Source organism: Sceloporus occidentalis, unplaced genomic scaffold (genome assembly GCF_023333645.1).
Source record: "Sceloporus occidentalis isolate IW3139 unplaced genomic scaffold, rSceOcc1.0.p SCAF_72, whole genome shotgun sequence".
In the NCBI taxonomy this organism is placed as follows: domain Eukaryota; kingdom Metazoa; phylum Chordata; class Lepidosauria; order Squamata; family Phrynosomatidae; genus Sceloporus; species Sceloporus occidentalis.
In genome coordinates this window covers 1,736,363-1,750,868 of record NW_028317052.1, presented here as the reverse complement: position 1 = coordinate 1,750,868, position 14,506 = coordinate 1,736,363, and the positions used below count along the sequence as shown (strand labels likewise).

Genomic DNA, 14,506 nt, shown 5'->3' with positions numbered 1-14,506 from the left:
ATAACTTTCGATGAGTATTATATTTACTGTGGATCTGTCTAAGGTACCTTCCTGTTTTTGTTCTCTTACCAGGAGTTGAATGAGTTGATGTTCACGGATCGCCCAGACTGGCAGAGCGTCATGCATTATGTAGCACAGATCTACAAGTATTTTGAGACCTAGAAGAGAATTAGGATATGACAACACTACCAAGGAAGCACAGATTCACTTTATTGTTCAGGTCTTTATCATTATGTGCATGACCAGAAGCTTCCCACTACAAGATGTGCCAAAGTTCAGGTTCTAGTACACCAAGAGGGGAATGCTGTTTTGGACAAAAATCTGGATTTACCATGAAAAAAAGTGGATTCTTAGCAAACTTCCCTTGCAGTTACTTATTCTACCAGCCATTAACTGTTCTGCCTAGAAGCTGAGAGTGTGCAGTGTACAATGCAGCTCTTTTGGTTTTCTATTGCTGCCCTTTTGTTATAACATGGCATGTAGAGCACAGGCATTTCTAATTCCACAGAAAGGATCAGTTATTTACCCATGTCATATTTATACTTTTATTTGAAATATGTTTCTGAAATTTAGAAAACCAGAGTTTTAAGTCAAAACGTTAGAAACATCAGCAAAAACATATGTATGATTGTAATTTTCTGTGTCTCACATTAAACAAAATTGACCCCCACATTTTTATGTTGTCCTTCCATCTCTTTTGAGGTTTTAAATGTGTATGGAAGTTCCACAACTGTGAATATTTAGCCATGACTGAGGTGTCGATGTGCAATCATGAAATACTCTTGTTGCCATGCTCATACTTGAAAATGCATAAATGAATCCACTTTTCAAGTTGCAAGCTGGTTTCCAGTGACCAGGGTGTGTAGTAAATGGGGGGTACTGTGGCTCTAGAAACTCATTTTGGATGTTGTGCTTCACAAAAGATATCTAATAATTTATGCAAAGCATTAATTGCACTCTATAGCATATTAGCTAAATACATGTTAATAGATCTGTGATTAATCTTTTCTCTGAAATGAAAGAAAAACACAGAAAAATCCAATGGCAACAACCTATCAGTGCCTTTGAAATTAAAAGCTAATTCTGGTGCAAGGTTTTAACATCTGTTAGTAACAACATGGTCCACATGATCACGGAAAATATGTATATTTGTTCCTTTGTATATTGATTACTTACAATTAATTTATTAATGGGACAGTATACTGTTATTAACTTTATAGCACTTACCATTTTTGTTCTCAAATTGTGGGCTGATCATTGCAGTTCAAGAAACCATTTGCATTCAGTAGAAGTGCCAAATGAGCTTCAGTGCTGTGGATCTCATTACACTACTAGTAGATCGGCTGAACGCATCTCCTGCAATGGAACAGGGAATGGACAAGAATGTATAGAGACCGTTTGGAGGAATTCCTTTGTGCATTTGCTCCAAAAAAACAAACAACAAAAAGAAACACAGCGTGTATCCTTAACTGGTAGAGAATAATTACATCCAATGTGATAATAATCTAATATATTAAACCAAATACATTTTATTTAATTATTTGTAAAATATTGCCCGTTTAACCTCAAAAATCATCTTAAATTAGCAGGATATCTGAACAGTCTTCTAGCAAATGTTCCATTATTACATGTGATTTGTAATTGCATTAAGGGATATTTAATCACCTTATTAAAAAGGTGATAGTTATAATCATCATAAAGAATTTTAGTATTTAACAAAATAACATGATATGGAAATTAGATATAGCTGTGTTAAATAATAATAAAAAAAAAAGGGTTTAGGTGAAGGTGATACCTTTTATTGGACCAACGTGAGTAAACAATGTAAAGTTATCAGTGTATTATTGATCTGGTTACTAAGAACTCTGACAAAAGGGCCCACGTGTTGAAAAAAACCCCAAATGTACATTGTGGTTTCCCACTGGTCGAGGACCTGTTTTTGCATTATTGCGCAGTGAAGCACACTGTGAGATGGAGTTTCAGAAAAGCAATTTCCTCATCACGTTTTTATTTAAAAGCCCTTGCTCTGAGAAGAGGACACCTGTTATATACGTAGAACATGGTCCCCAATGTAAATTAATTTCCCATGAAATAAGATGTAGCTTGTAGAAACCTTGTTCACACTTCTTGTAAATCAGAAGTAACATACCGCTGTGTGTGTGACTGGCAGGAAGCCACAATACAGCAGAAATATGATTGAACTTAAAAAAATAAAAAAACTGAAAAGACAGACCAGATGCAAAAACAATTGTGCAGAATATTTAACGTTCCCAATGCCAGCTGAAAAAATATTTACTTAGTTTTAAATCAAAGGCATTCTACATGCAGCCTATTAAGTAAATGTTTTTTCAGCTTCTTGTGCTCCTATATGCATGTCTTCATTAATTTTTCAAGAAGTAAATCTCAAGAGATATGTTGTTCAGAATCTAGGGCCTTATTATAAGAGTTTACTCACCAAAGCAATACCATTACATAAGTTATGGTGGGTAAAAGGTGATGGAAACCCTTCCACTTAAATTTAAGGGATAGTAGAAGTATTATTAAACACTCATCTACAGACACCAGACAAGCCAGAAGGCTTGTTTTTTCCCTCAGAAATCTCATGGTGCTTTCACAACCACAAGGGATTCTGGGTAGGCACATGCAAATAAGGTTAACAATTATCACCTTTGCCTCTATATCCACTTTATACATGGATCCCTTGAAAGTAATTGCCCGCTGTACAAGACAGCCTTTAAACAAAACTCGGGAAGAGGTACAATTGTTAACCTTATTTGCATGTGCCTACCCGGAATCCCTTGTGGTTGTGAAAGCACCATGAGATTTCTGAGGGAAAAACAAGCCTTCTGGCTTGTCTGGTGTCTGTAGATGAGTGTTTAATAATACTTCTACTATCCCTTAAATTTAAGTGGAACGGTTTCCATCACCTTTTACCCACCATAACTTATGTAATGGTATTTCTTAGCTACCCCAAGCCTCAACTATTAAGCCAGTATCACAACCTCATGCTGACGAGTCCCATGAAGGACGAAACAGCTGTCCATGAGTGGTGATCTGGCTATTGTACCTCTTCCCGAGTTTTGTTTAAAAGCTGTCTTGTACAGCGGGCAATTACTTTTAAGGGATCCATGTATAAAGTGGATATAGAGGCAAAGGTGATAATTGTTAACCTTATTTGCATGTGCCTACCCAGAATCCCTTGTGGTTGTGAAAGCACCATGAGATTTCTGAGGGAAAAACAAGCCTTCTGGCTTGTCTGGTGTCTGTAGATGAGTGTTTAATAATACTTCTACTTCACCAAAGCAGGAATTTACTGGAGAGCTGTGGTTTTAACGGTCTTTGCTATGCATTATGAAGGGGGTTAAAAGGCATATTATGGGGTAGAGTGGCATATAGAGAGGTATAAGTCATTTCAGAAGGCAGAAATTCTGTCCAAGGAAAATAACTTTAAGATTTCACCTAAAATACAGCGGATTAGAGAAATACCAACAATCTAAAGTACAGTTTACCATTCCTAAATGCAATTATAAAAATCCTACAAAGTAATAAGAAGGAAACGTGTACGTTTTGTGCTTTGCCCTTTGACTAAGTGAGATAATCTCTCGTTGACATCTTGTTTCCCTTGAAAGCTGCTACCTCTGGCTCACATCTAAACACAGGACTGGTTTGAAATATCGTATGATATACATGTTTTTTTGCAATAAACAATTCAATTCCTGTCAAGAAACTTCCTAACTGAAAAGAATGAGTCGCTGTGAAATTCAGGTTTTTACATCTGGTGAGTGGGTTTTAGGGCCATACAAGAGCCACATTGACCATGGCTACCAGCTGTGAAGTCTCTTGATATGAACATCTTCTGGGAACCACAATGGGTTGTTTTGTAGCAGGAAAGATGTAGCACGTTCACCTATTGTGTACCTAGAACTTATTCTTTTTTTAAATTTTAAACTTTAGTGCTTCTGTAACCATTTTGATGCTGCCACACACTCTCAGCACAGAATGGATTAAGTAAGAAAATCACCATAGCAACGGCTGTGTATCCTAATGCCTAGACCATCCATTCCCCTTAAGTAGCAGTCTTTGGTTGTCAGAAAACTATAAAGTTTGTATCCATGTAATAAATTTTGCTAACAAACAAATGGCTGTAACGAGTTGGATTCATGTTCCTTCTGAATGTTCAGCTGTAGATTCTGGAGGTCAGGAAGTGAATGACACTAATCCCTGTTCTGGCCTTCCCCTCCCGCAATCTGATCTCTTAGTTTTGTTTGTTGTTCGCTAGGGTTTATTTTCACTGTCTAGTGTTTTTAGTCTTTAGGAAAACAAACAATTGCGTGATTGCCACACTGAATATCCTAGTACAATATGATTTAATTGACTTTTCAGCACATATGACCACCAAGATAAATGAAATTTAAGGCTTCCCATTGGGGGGGTCGTTATCATATTTCTGCACGATTAAGGAAACAATTTGTAAAACAGCCTCTTCTGGCGTCTTATGTTCTGTAATTGTTATAAACAACAATATGTGCATCAGTGTCTTAAGACAAATTACAACCCACCTAGTAAAGCAGCTTGTTTATTAGTAGATTTGCCTCTATTCATCACCATAGTACCCAGAGCTGGGTAACTATCATTGGGTTCTTAATGTAGTAGTAAATTAAAATGAACTGTCATCTCTGTTTTCTTTAGCATAATTAAATTACTTTATTATGATAGCTTAATGCTTATTGACAGCATTGATGGACCAAATGAACCATCTATTCTGCCCTTTTTTATTTTAGCTTACTTATTCTTTATGATATGTTTATGCATGTCCAACCCTTTCCTGAATTCCTATTATGATTATTATCATTGTGTTTACCTGTGCTACTTTCACTTGAAGTCCATTTAATGTATGAACTACCCTTTCTGTAAAGTAAAATTTTCCCACATTACCCTAATTCTTCCTAAGTTAAGAAAGCTGCTCTCAAATGAGGTTAGTTTCTAAAACAAATATATAACTGATTTCAATCAATAACCATCATTACATATTTGCTAAGTATATTGAGATATAAAATGTAAGGTTGAGGCCTTCTCTACTGATCCAATCCAAGATTGCCTTGCAGGTTTTTCATCCCTGACCAGCAGCGGCTGGGCAGAAGACCTCTGATGTTTTGTTGCCTAGTCAGGTACATAAGGAAGACACTATGCAGAGAACATGTGCTATTTGATTCTTTTCCTCTTTTTTTTTCTTCCTCTGTGTGAGGTTTATTTCTACATAAACACATCTAAGCTCTTTCTCCCATCTCCCTGTGCTCATTATCACTATTTATGTCTCCTACGCTTTTATTTTCTTCGGAATATGAGATGAATCCATTACCAGGCAAATGTGCTATTTGCTGGACTCCAGAGCACCAGACTGTCTGGTGTTTACTTAATATATTTTGTTTATAAATAAAAGTACTTGGAGTTTAAATTAATATAAATAATATGGAAATACATTTTGGAAAAAATAACTACTAGCTAGGTTCCTTTCTTCTGGTCAGTTGGCCCTTTTCATCTTATAACATAGTGTGCTGGAGCAAGCTTGAGTTAGACACAGCCCCTGTCTGGCCTTTCCCAGCATCCATTACCAGATTTACCATAAGGCCATTCACTGTTGAATGGTGGGGGGGCTTATTCTGAGCCATTCTCATATATACATCGTTCCTGATTCAACCAACCACTCCAAAATTTTAATGGGTCTTAGCATACCTGGGAAGGCTACTTGGTGCTCCTCCTCTTCTGAAGGTATACTGGTGCGTTATATAAAAAAAATAAAATAGAAATATTTCCAAAAGTTTCTGAAAATAATGAAATCCATGGTTAATATTACAAGCATCAGGATTGATTTTTATTTTTATTATTGAAGCCTGCGTTGACCCTTTCCCCAAAATTTCAGGTTTTCAAATCTAGGCAACTCTGTTGGAACGTGTGGCAAGTCATGTGGAGTGATGAAATTAAAGTGGGTGGGTTCAGAAATGGAAGTGGATGAGGCTATCTTCCTATCTTGCCCGAACGAACCACCACATGGCACTTAGCTTTAGAGAGTTTAGACACCTGACCATGTGGGAACTGCATTGATTTTAGAGCTCCCTTGGCTGGTCACTTGAGAACAGTGGATCTCCCCAAATGGCCATGATCTCCACTGCTCACAAAAGTGGAAGAATAAGACAGCTGCGCTGGACACCAGGACAGTACCTGAAAACAGGGACTGGTGGGAGGCATGTTGACCACACATGTTCCCAGAACCAATAAACTGTCCATGAATTGAAATATAATGATTTATTGATGAGTGTTTAATAATGCTTCTACTACCCCCTTAATTTTAAGTAGAAGGGTTTTCCATCACCTTTACACACCATAACTTATGTTGATGGGCTATATCTTACCAGTGAAAGGCCAGTTTTGCCTATGTCTAAAACCAATAAAACCAATTTTGGTGCAAAGCTAGAAAAGTGGTCTACTATAGTAACCAATTGGTCCATTCAGCCGTAACAATCCATTAGTTGCTAACTTTGCATCAGAATTGTTTCCCATATGTTTTTATTTCTAAAGGGGTTAAAGAATTACATGTAGGATTTGTGTAAGATTTGAAATGAAGTTTTTCAGTTAGATTTTTTTTTTTAGTTTTTACAATTTTTTTCACTTTTTTTTTTTCATGATTTTACTATGTAGACGCACATGCCTTTGGTATTGAAATACTTACATATTGCTTCTTGATTACAGTTATTAAAGACATCTCAGATAACACACTTTATAAAATCCCCATGTGGAAAAAGCATAGAAACTATTGAGTAAGAATGTATTCATTTAATTAACGATGCAAACACAGGCTTACAGAAAATGATACAGTTGTTTATCAGTAAAATCCTGGTGACATAAAATGGGAAATCACTTTCTGTATTTCCTGCAGAAAATGTCATCACATAATTCTAGGACATTGGAATTATCTAGTGGTTATTTCTTGCAATTCTGTCAAGATAATCCTGGACACATTGCTTTCCTGGTGTGAGATTACAGAGTTGGGCTGCAGAATGGAGCATTATGCACAACCGACATGACAAGGTTGTAATATCTTTTGATTATCCATATTGCCCTACATTGGGATGTTTTAGGGGGCTCACAAGTCTGCTAGTTATTTTTATAACTATAGCTTTGATATGATAAATAACATGTTTTATTGAACATGCTGCTTCTATACACATAATTCTGATAAAGAGATCTTAGTGGAGAAAAGGAAGGGGGGGGCTTTGAGTCCCACAGAGCGACTGCCCTTCCTAAAGAGAGACTTTTGGTTTGTTAGCTTTCTGCTTCCCTCCAAATATAACAGAGACGAGTCTAACCATTGTGTGGGGAATGCTGGAACTCTCTGAACTTCTGCAACATCCAGGACCACCTCCAAGACTCACAGCATCCTAGACAAACAATTTCTGACTTGCCCCTTTGTGTATGCTTTCTCCCACTAACATAGTAGAGAACATGATGGTGGTAACGGTGATATCCTAAGCAAGCCCTGTTATTTCTGGCACTTTTTTGGCAGTGTTTTAGAGTTTAAAATTGTTGGAATATTGCCATTGTCTTTAGTCACTCTAGTGAATACATTGCTAATTGTAGCAGTTTTTTTTTTACTTTGAACCCACAACACATTCAAGATTGACCATGCAATAAAATCTTTGAAAAGGAACTGAAGGGAAGTGTTGAGTCTCTTGGTGACAGTGTATACTTTCAATACTAAAATTGTTAATAATGTTATTTTCAGATACTTCTTAAATTATTATATTGCCTTTTCCCCTATATAGGAAAAAACACGTATGCCACATACTGACTGGTACAACTAGTTGGCCTTAGGTTAGCAGTTAAAACAAAAGGCTTATAATTTTATTATTATTACTTTAATTAGGGCTTTGCTTTGTTATTTACTGAAATATTTACAACGAAGAAGCCGTCAAGTACTTTAAAGGACACCTTATTCCATACCTATGAAGTCTCAATATCAGGGCTCAAAAGGCTAATTCATTGAACATGTTGACCAATGGCTTTAGAATGACCCACCATTTCTAATATATTCTATTAAAGTACTAATGGGAAGGGTAATGTCAATGCCAACCATGTAATTGCAAAATACAAATGCACCTGAAAGCACTAATAACATTAAACTGTATGCACAAGCTTTAATATTTCTAATAAAGATAGTTTATTCAGCTCATACTAGGGTGTCTGCATCCGTTTTGTGTATCATTAGTGAGGACATGACGATATTAAAGTCAGAATGAGTATGATTTAACCCATTATTCAAGGAAAAGCTGCTCCGGGCAGACTTAAAGTAAGAGTGTTTTCAAAATAGATTCATGCTTTGTGTGCTCTCATCTGCTTTAGCTGAATAGCATACACCCAACATATCAGATGTTCAAATCCAGACAAAGGTGTTAGGCGTGTAGTAGTAAGAGGAAGGAGGGTCAGGACCACCTTATTCATGCAAAAAGCCACCTTGCAGTAGACCATCATGAGAAGGCCACATGAGAGCTGAAATGGAGCAACATAGACCTCCGCTGAATCCAAAGCTTCTGCACTCAGCCGATAGGTTCCTTACAGATAGTACACGGGTCCAGGTGCCCTGTAGCAATAGAAGTCCATAAAGAACTCACACTCACTACTACATATACACTACTGTTTAAAAGTTTGAGGTCACAGCTTTTCATGGAAAACAAGGAAATTTCTAGCTGTTACAAAAATGTAAAAGAGATTTCTAATGATCAATCAACCTTTTACAAATGGATTAGATAACAGAATGTGCCATTGAAACACAGGACTGATGGGAGTGATAAAGCACCTCTGTATGCTTATGAAGATATTCCATTAAAAATTAGCTGTTTACAACAGATATTTACAACATTAAAATGTCTGTATTGTATTTCTGACCCATTTCATGTTATTTTAATGGACAAAATGTGCTTTTCTTTCATAAACAAAGAAGTGACCTCAAACTTAAAAACTATTTTGAATTTTTAATTTTAAATTGCTTTATTGAATTTATTTTAATTGGTTATTGAATTGATTTTTTCAGGGTCAGCTTTTAGCATACGTAATTTAATTGATTTGAACTAGTATGTTGATTGGTTCAGGCAGTGTTTGTAAGGATGAGAAGAAGGAACAGGAAATTGACTATATATGCCAGTTCCGACCCTAGTTGCCATAGTTTAGTGCTTCCATGAGGTGAAAATGTACCCTTAGTTTGGAAGTAAACATGTCAACAAGAATTAGATTGATTGGAAAATAAAAAGCACACGCTATAGGTAATTGTGTTAGGTGAAATTAGTTGTGGTACAAAATGTGTACCCTTATAAATGTGTAAAAGAAATAAGGCTGAAGGTGATGAGGGTTAGAAGCAACATTGGGTTCATGGAGTTTACAATGTCTGGATCACCACAAATACAATTCATTTCAACACAGAGAAGACAAACAAAGCAGTAGTAATTTGTTTGCATTTTGCTTGTCTTAATATCCTAGGGGCAGTAATTAGTTACACAAAAACATCACAACTCCGCAGCCTTTCTTCTGAGAATCTCCAGTGCCTCCAGCACACAATCCATGCTTGTTTAAACCCAGATTACTTAAAAAAACATATTTGCTTCAAAGGAACAATCACTTCTCTTTCCCTACACAAATAAGGCTGTGGTTTCGCAAATCTGCACGTCCTTCTTAAGAAGGCTAATCTTGGAAAATGGATGGACTATTTTTCAGGTTGGAAGACCAAGGTATTACTCTGAACAAACTACGCTAACACCTCAGGTACTCAATAAGGTACTCCCAGTACTTTAGCCATCAACAAAGTATTCTCACTTTATGACTTTATTCTACTACCCATAACCAAAGCACAGTCCTCAGGTACTCAGAAGGTACCCTCACTGATCATGACCTTAATAAAGGCTTTCATTCCAGTATTCTGGTAAATCAATGCAGTCTTCAAGTTTGCCATGATAAAAATAGCTATACAAACGTCATTTTTTTGTTTTGACTTCAAATATGTTTACTATCCTGGAATTCATTTTCCAACTAAATGAATGTTTTCCAAAATAGTCACACGGATACGCTGATTTACCAAACATAGATTAGATCACAAGGATTGTATTTACACTAAGGCTTAAGAATCAGCTATTCCTGACACACAACTACATTGAAGTTATGTGGAATCTTGTAAGATTCTTCTGTAATAACACCATTTACAGTCCGTTTTTTTTTAATAGAAATTATAAAGCATGGCGTGAGAAACGTTTCCAGTTGCACTGAATCAGCAAAGTGGCCAACCGGCTTTCATTACCTATTTCTTTAAATATTCACTATATTTACAGTCAGGGCCGGCCCAAGGCAAAATGCCGCCTGGGGCGAATTTTAAAATGCCGCCCCCCCTTGTACTTACCTTTCAGCAGTCCTGCGGCGAGTCTCCCTGTTCGGTCTCGGTGCTGGCTTGTAATGCTGAGCTCCGGAAATCTTCCGGCACTCAGCATTACAAGCCGACTCGCCGCGCTTTAAAAAAAAAAAAAAAAAGGGCCTGGAGCGGTTGCCCCACTCGGCTCCATTGTCGGGCCGGCCCTGTTTACAGTCAAACCTAGAACCATTCTAAATAGGCCAGTTCCAAGACTTTTAGCAATATTAAAAGCCATATAGACAATGAAGCAAACTGTCAGCTGTTTTAGTCCAGTGGGACATTGCTTATACGCAATTGAATTCCTTGATGGTTGACAGGTACTCTTCCATTGTGCTTCCTAACAAAACCTACTATAATATTTCAACTATGATACATGCTAAGGCCAGATAGCAAGGATACTGTTTTTCCCTAGGAAGGACAACAATTAATTTGCATTTGCCAAAAAGGGGGTTTGTAAAAATGAAAGGAATATATAAATAAAGAGGCAAATAATTCCATACATGTGGTTTTCATTCATGTTGTGGAAAGGGGAAACAATATCCTCCTTTGTCCACCAAAGGCGACAACATAGAAAACCTGCACCACTATGGCTGTTTATGGGCAGATTGAGAGCTAGAAGGATAATGAGAAGTAGAAGCGGCTACATTGCATTATCTCTTATAATAAACACTTACATTTTAGAATGTGGAAACAACCAAGCTGAATAATTGACCTCTCCATGGATGATCCTCGTCATGAGAACCATTTTTCAATTTTCTGTTTTATGTGTGAGAGGCATTGAGTCAGTTAGATTATAAAAGGCAGCAGCTGAAACATGTTTCCCTAATAAGCCATATCCATTTTTCTTATAAATAATGAAGGTTATCATTATTGATCTATTGATGTGAGATTACATTGTAGTATGGATAACAGTTCAATTTATTTAGCCATTGTAAACAAAACTAGAAACTGGTTGCAGCTTTTCTCTAGTTATGATTATTATTATTATAATTATTTACTTATGCCATTATTACAAACCAAGTCTGAAAATATAAAAACATGTTTTTTTCTCATAATTCTTATTTGTGGTACTCAATTCTTATTTTTAATACCACAAGAAAAGATGAAATACAGATTCAGGTTGTAACAGGGGTCCTGTCCACAAGGATCTACAATGTAATTTGCTGGAGGTTAAAGGAGAAGTCGCATGGAAACCCATACTTTTGCTCTTTAAGCTTTAAATGCAATGTTGTATATGTAATGTAGTTTAGCATTAAAGAAAATCCGGAATCTGCACACCTGGACGGCACCATTGTTATCAGTCATGTGATACTGAGCTGATTCTTTATGACAACATTAATAAAGCCTGGGTAAATAACTCTGAGACATTCTATTGTTTACCACAAGGTTCTATGATAAGGAGTCAGATCACTAGTCTAGGAGAATGGGCGAGTATGAGAGAACTATATGACATGCTCATGACAATGCTGGTGTCTAAAAATACTGTATTATCTAAACCCTGGAATTGTTTAAAAACAGAAATGTAGTCACTACTGAGAATGAGTTAAATCACTTTGTTTTTCTTTGGAAGCAGCCAGTTATAGTTACATAATATCATAAAAGGTGTGTGGTTTACATGTTCCAGTGGTATTCTCATCTCTACTTGCAGACAGGCTGTGGCCAGAAGTTAAAACAAAACAGCGAATGGATCACACAAGGAGATGCACGTTAACAACAGTAACTACTCAGAAGATTAAAACAGCTGATTAGGTTGGACAATATAATAGATGGGCTCTATATGGCAGAAACAGACTTGTGTAATAGGGGTCAAAGCAACATAAGGGCCCCCAGCATGCTGATGTCACTGGTACACTTATAAATAAGAACCCATCTCACTTTTAGTTCACTAAAAAACGTTGGTCTTCATTCCCTGAAACCCAGTAGCTGAGTACAATTTCATAAAATTGATTCACTATTTTAATACAATGCTTTTCATTTGAACATTTAGGTCTTCCAATTAAAAGAAGAGGAAGCTCTGCAAAGGAGAGCAGAGGGTGAATTGTATCCAGCAGAAAGATGGTTTGTGTCTGGATAGATTACAGATGGTAACTACTCTCGGATGATCCTGCAGCACAGGAACAACCCTAGAAGTTTTTGAAAAAAGGTTTTCATCCTGCAGGCAAACCTCTCTTTCTTGACCCCGTTGTCTGCTTTTGCAGGTGTCGGGCGCACATGCGCAGTGATTTTTACAGAGCGCATCTTCTTTATCTCTGGCTCTTTAATGCTCTCTGTGGATGATGTAGAGAGAGATTCAGATTCTATGTTCACTGGAGCCAGTACTGAAGAGATGTTTGCACTGTATTTGATATCCTTGCGCAAGGCATCATGAGATTTTGCTGGGGCATAGGTCTTTGGGGGCCATCGGTTCTTCTTATATATTTCCAGGAGGGCTTCTTCAAGCAACTCCTCCACATTTCCAGTCTTGATAAAGTTGTTGTTATCAATGAACTGGAGCCGCATCAATAGAGTTGCCAGAGCCTTTCTGTCAATTGAGCCGATCCATTTGAAATACGCACTGCCAACTGGACCAGTTCTGTCGCCAAAATGCCTGGCGCTCCCTGGTATCCCACATTGGCATGCACCTTTTTGCTGAGGCTCTGGTGATGGTGTTGTTATTGCTGCATCTTGCTTTACAGCACGTGATCTACTATAACAGTAAATCACCACTAATACCAGAGCACATAGCAGCGTCATAGGCAGTGGCACTATGGCAATGGAGAGTGCTTCTGGCTGGTTAAAAGCACAGTCATCCATGATCCAATGATCCACCTAAAAGTTGAAGCAGATAAGGTGGTTAGTGTTTCGAACAAGGATAACATGTGTGCGTGTTGGGGGAACCTATGTAATGATTGTAACTTATCTAACTTAACTAAGATCTCCTGACCAGGCTCCAGAGATAATACGTAACAATATCTGATAATATGCAATAATACAGTAAGGCGCTTGGCTTGCAGTGCTTCATAAGCAGGATAAACATAGATAAACCTTACTCAGAAGAGAGAAATCACACAAGGGAAATAAGTGAAATATTCTTCATTCTTTCTCAGAAAGATACCAGCTCATCACAATATAGAAACACTGAACCTGACTGTAAATAAGACCTATTTTGCCCATCTAGTCTTCTCATTTTTCCTAATTAAAAGATTCAGTCAGACCTTAATCAGTCCTTACATAGCATCTAATCTGACATTGCAAAGGGAATGAAGCAACACATTATTGTCTATATATTTTCTTTTCTTTTTTTTAATATGTTTTCTAAATACAATAAAAGATTTCATGGCTAGAATTCATTGCTCTTTTACCCCTTATTTACAATTTTCCCCATTTCTGCTCAGTATTCTTTTTGTGTGTTACTGAGATATTGAACAGTAACATTACTCACCACCAGAAAACATCCACTAGAAAAAGATTGAAAGTTCAGAAGGAATATGAGTAAGAGGATTCTCATCTTCATCTCTCTCATTAGAAAGTAAATTTTACTGACACTTGCTGCTCCTTGTGTAGCCAGACACCAGTGACCTCACAAAGGGGAATGATGTCATGTAAAACAATTCCCTGCCATTGTGACTGCAAAGTGACTGCATGTAGGTGTCCAAAATCTGAAACTCATGGCGGAAAATAAAAAAATCCTTAGATATTCATAAAGCCTAAATGTTTGTTATGTTTCGTATGTATAAACCCTTTTCTGTATTAAAAGTGAGCTAAGAAAGACATATCACACTGGATTTCCAGGAAAAAAATCTTTCTGTTCAGACATAAAAATATTGATTAGTAGTGATTATTACTCATATATTATCCACTTTCTGATTCCCTTTTTAAATGATGGTATCCACATTCAGCCATAGTTTCAGGACATATACATTTCCCATGTTGCTGCCCTGTAGTATGTGGAATGTATACCGGTAATAAATGGATTTATACAACAGCGTACTTAAATGTTTTTGTGTTCTATAAAAAAACTTTATGGCTTTGGATATACAGAGCCCCCTTGCAGGTTGCGGGCAATAAGTCCCGCTGATG

At 37.0% G+C, this 14,506-nt stretch overlaps 1 pseudogene; it reads left to right on the top strand.

Annotated features, from left to right (window-relative positions):
* The window catches only part of LOC149286074 (cytospin-B-like), a 135,501-nt pseudogene extending 135,339 nt beyond the window's left edge, over positions 1 to 162 (top strand).
* Positions 163 to 14,506: the final 14,344 nt, after the last annotated feature.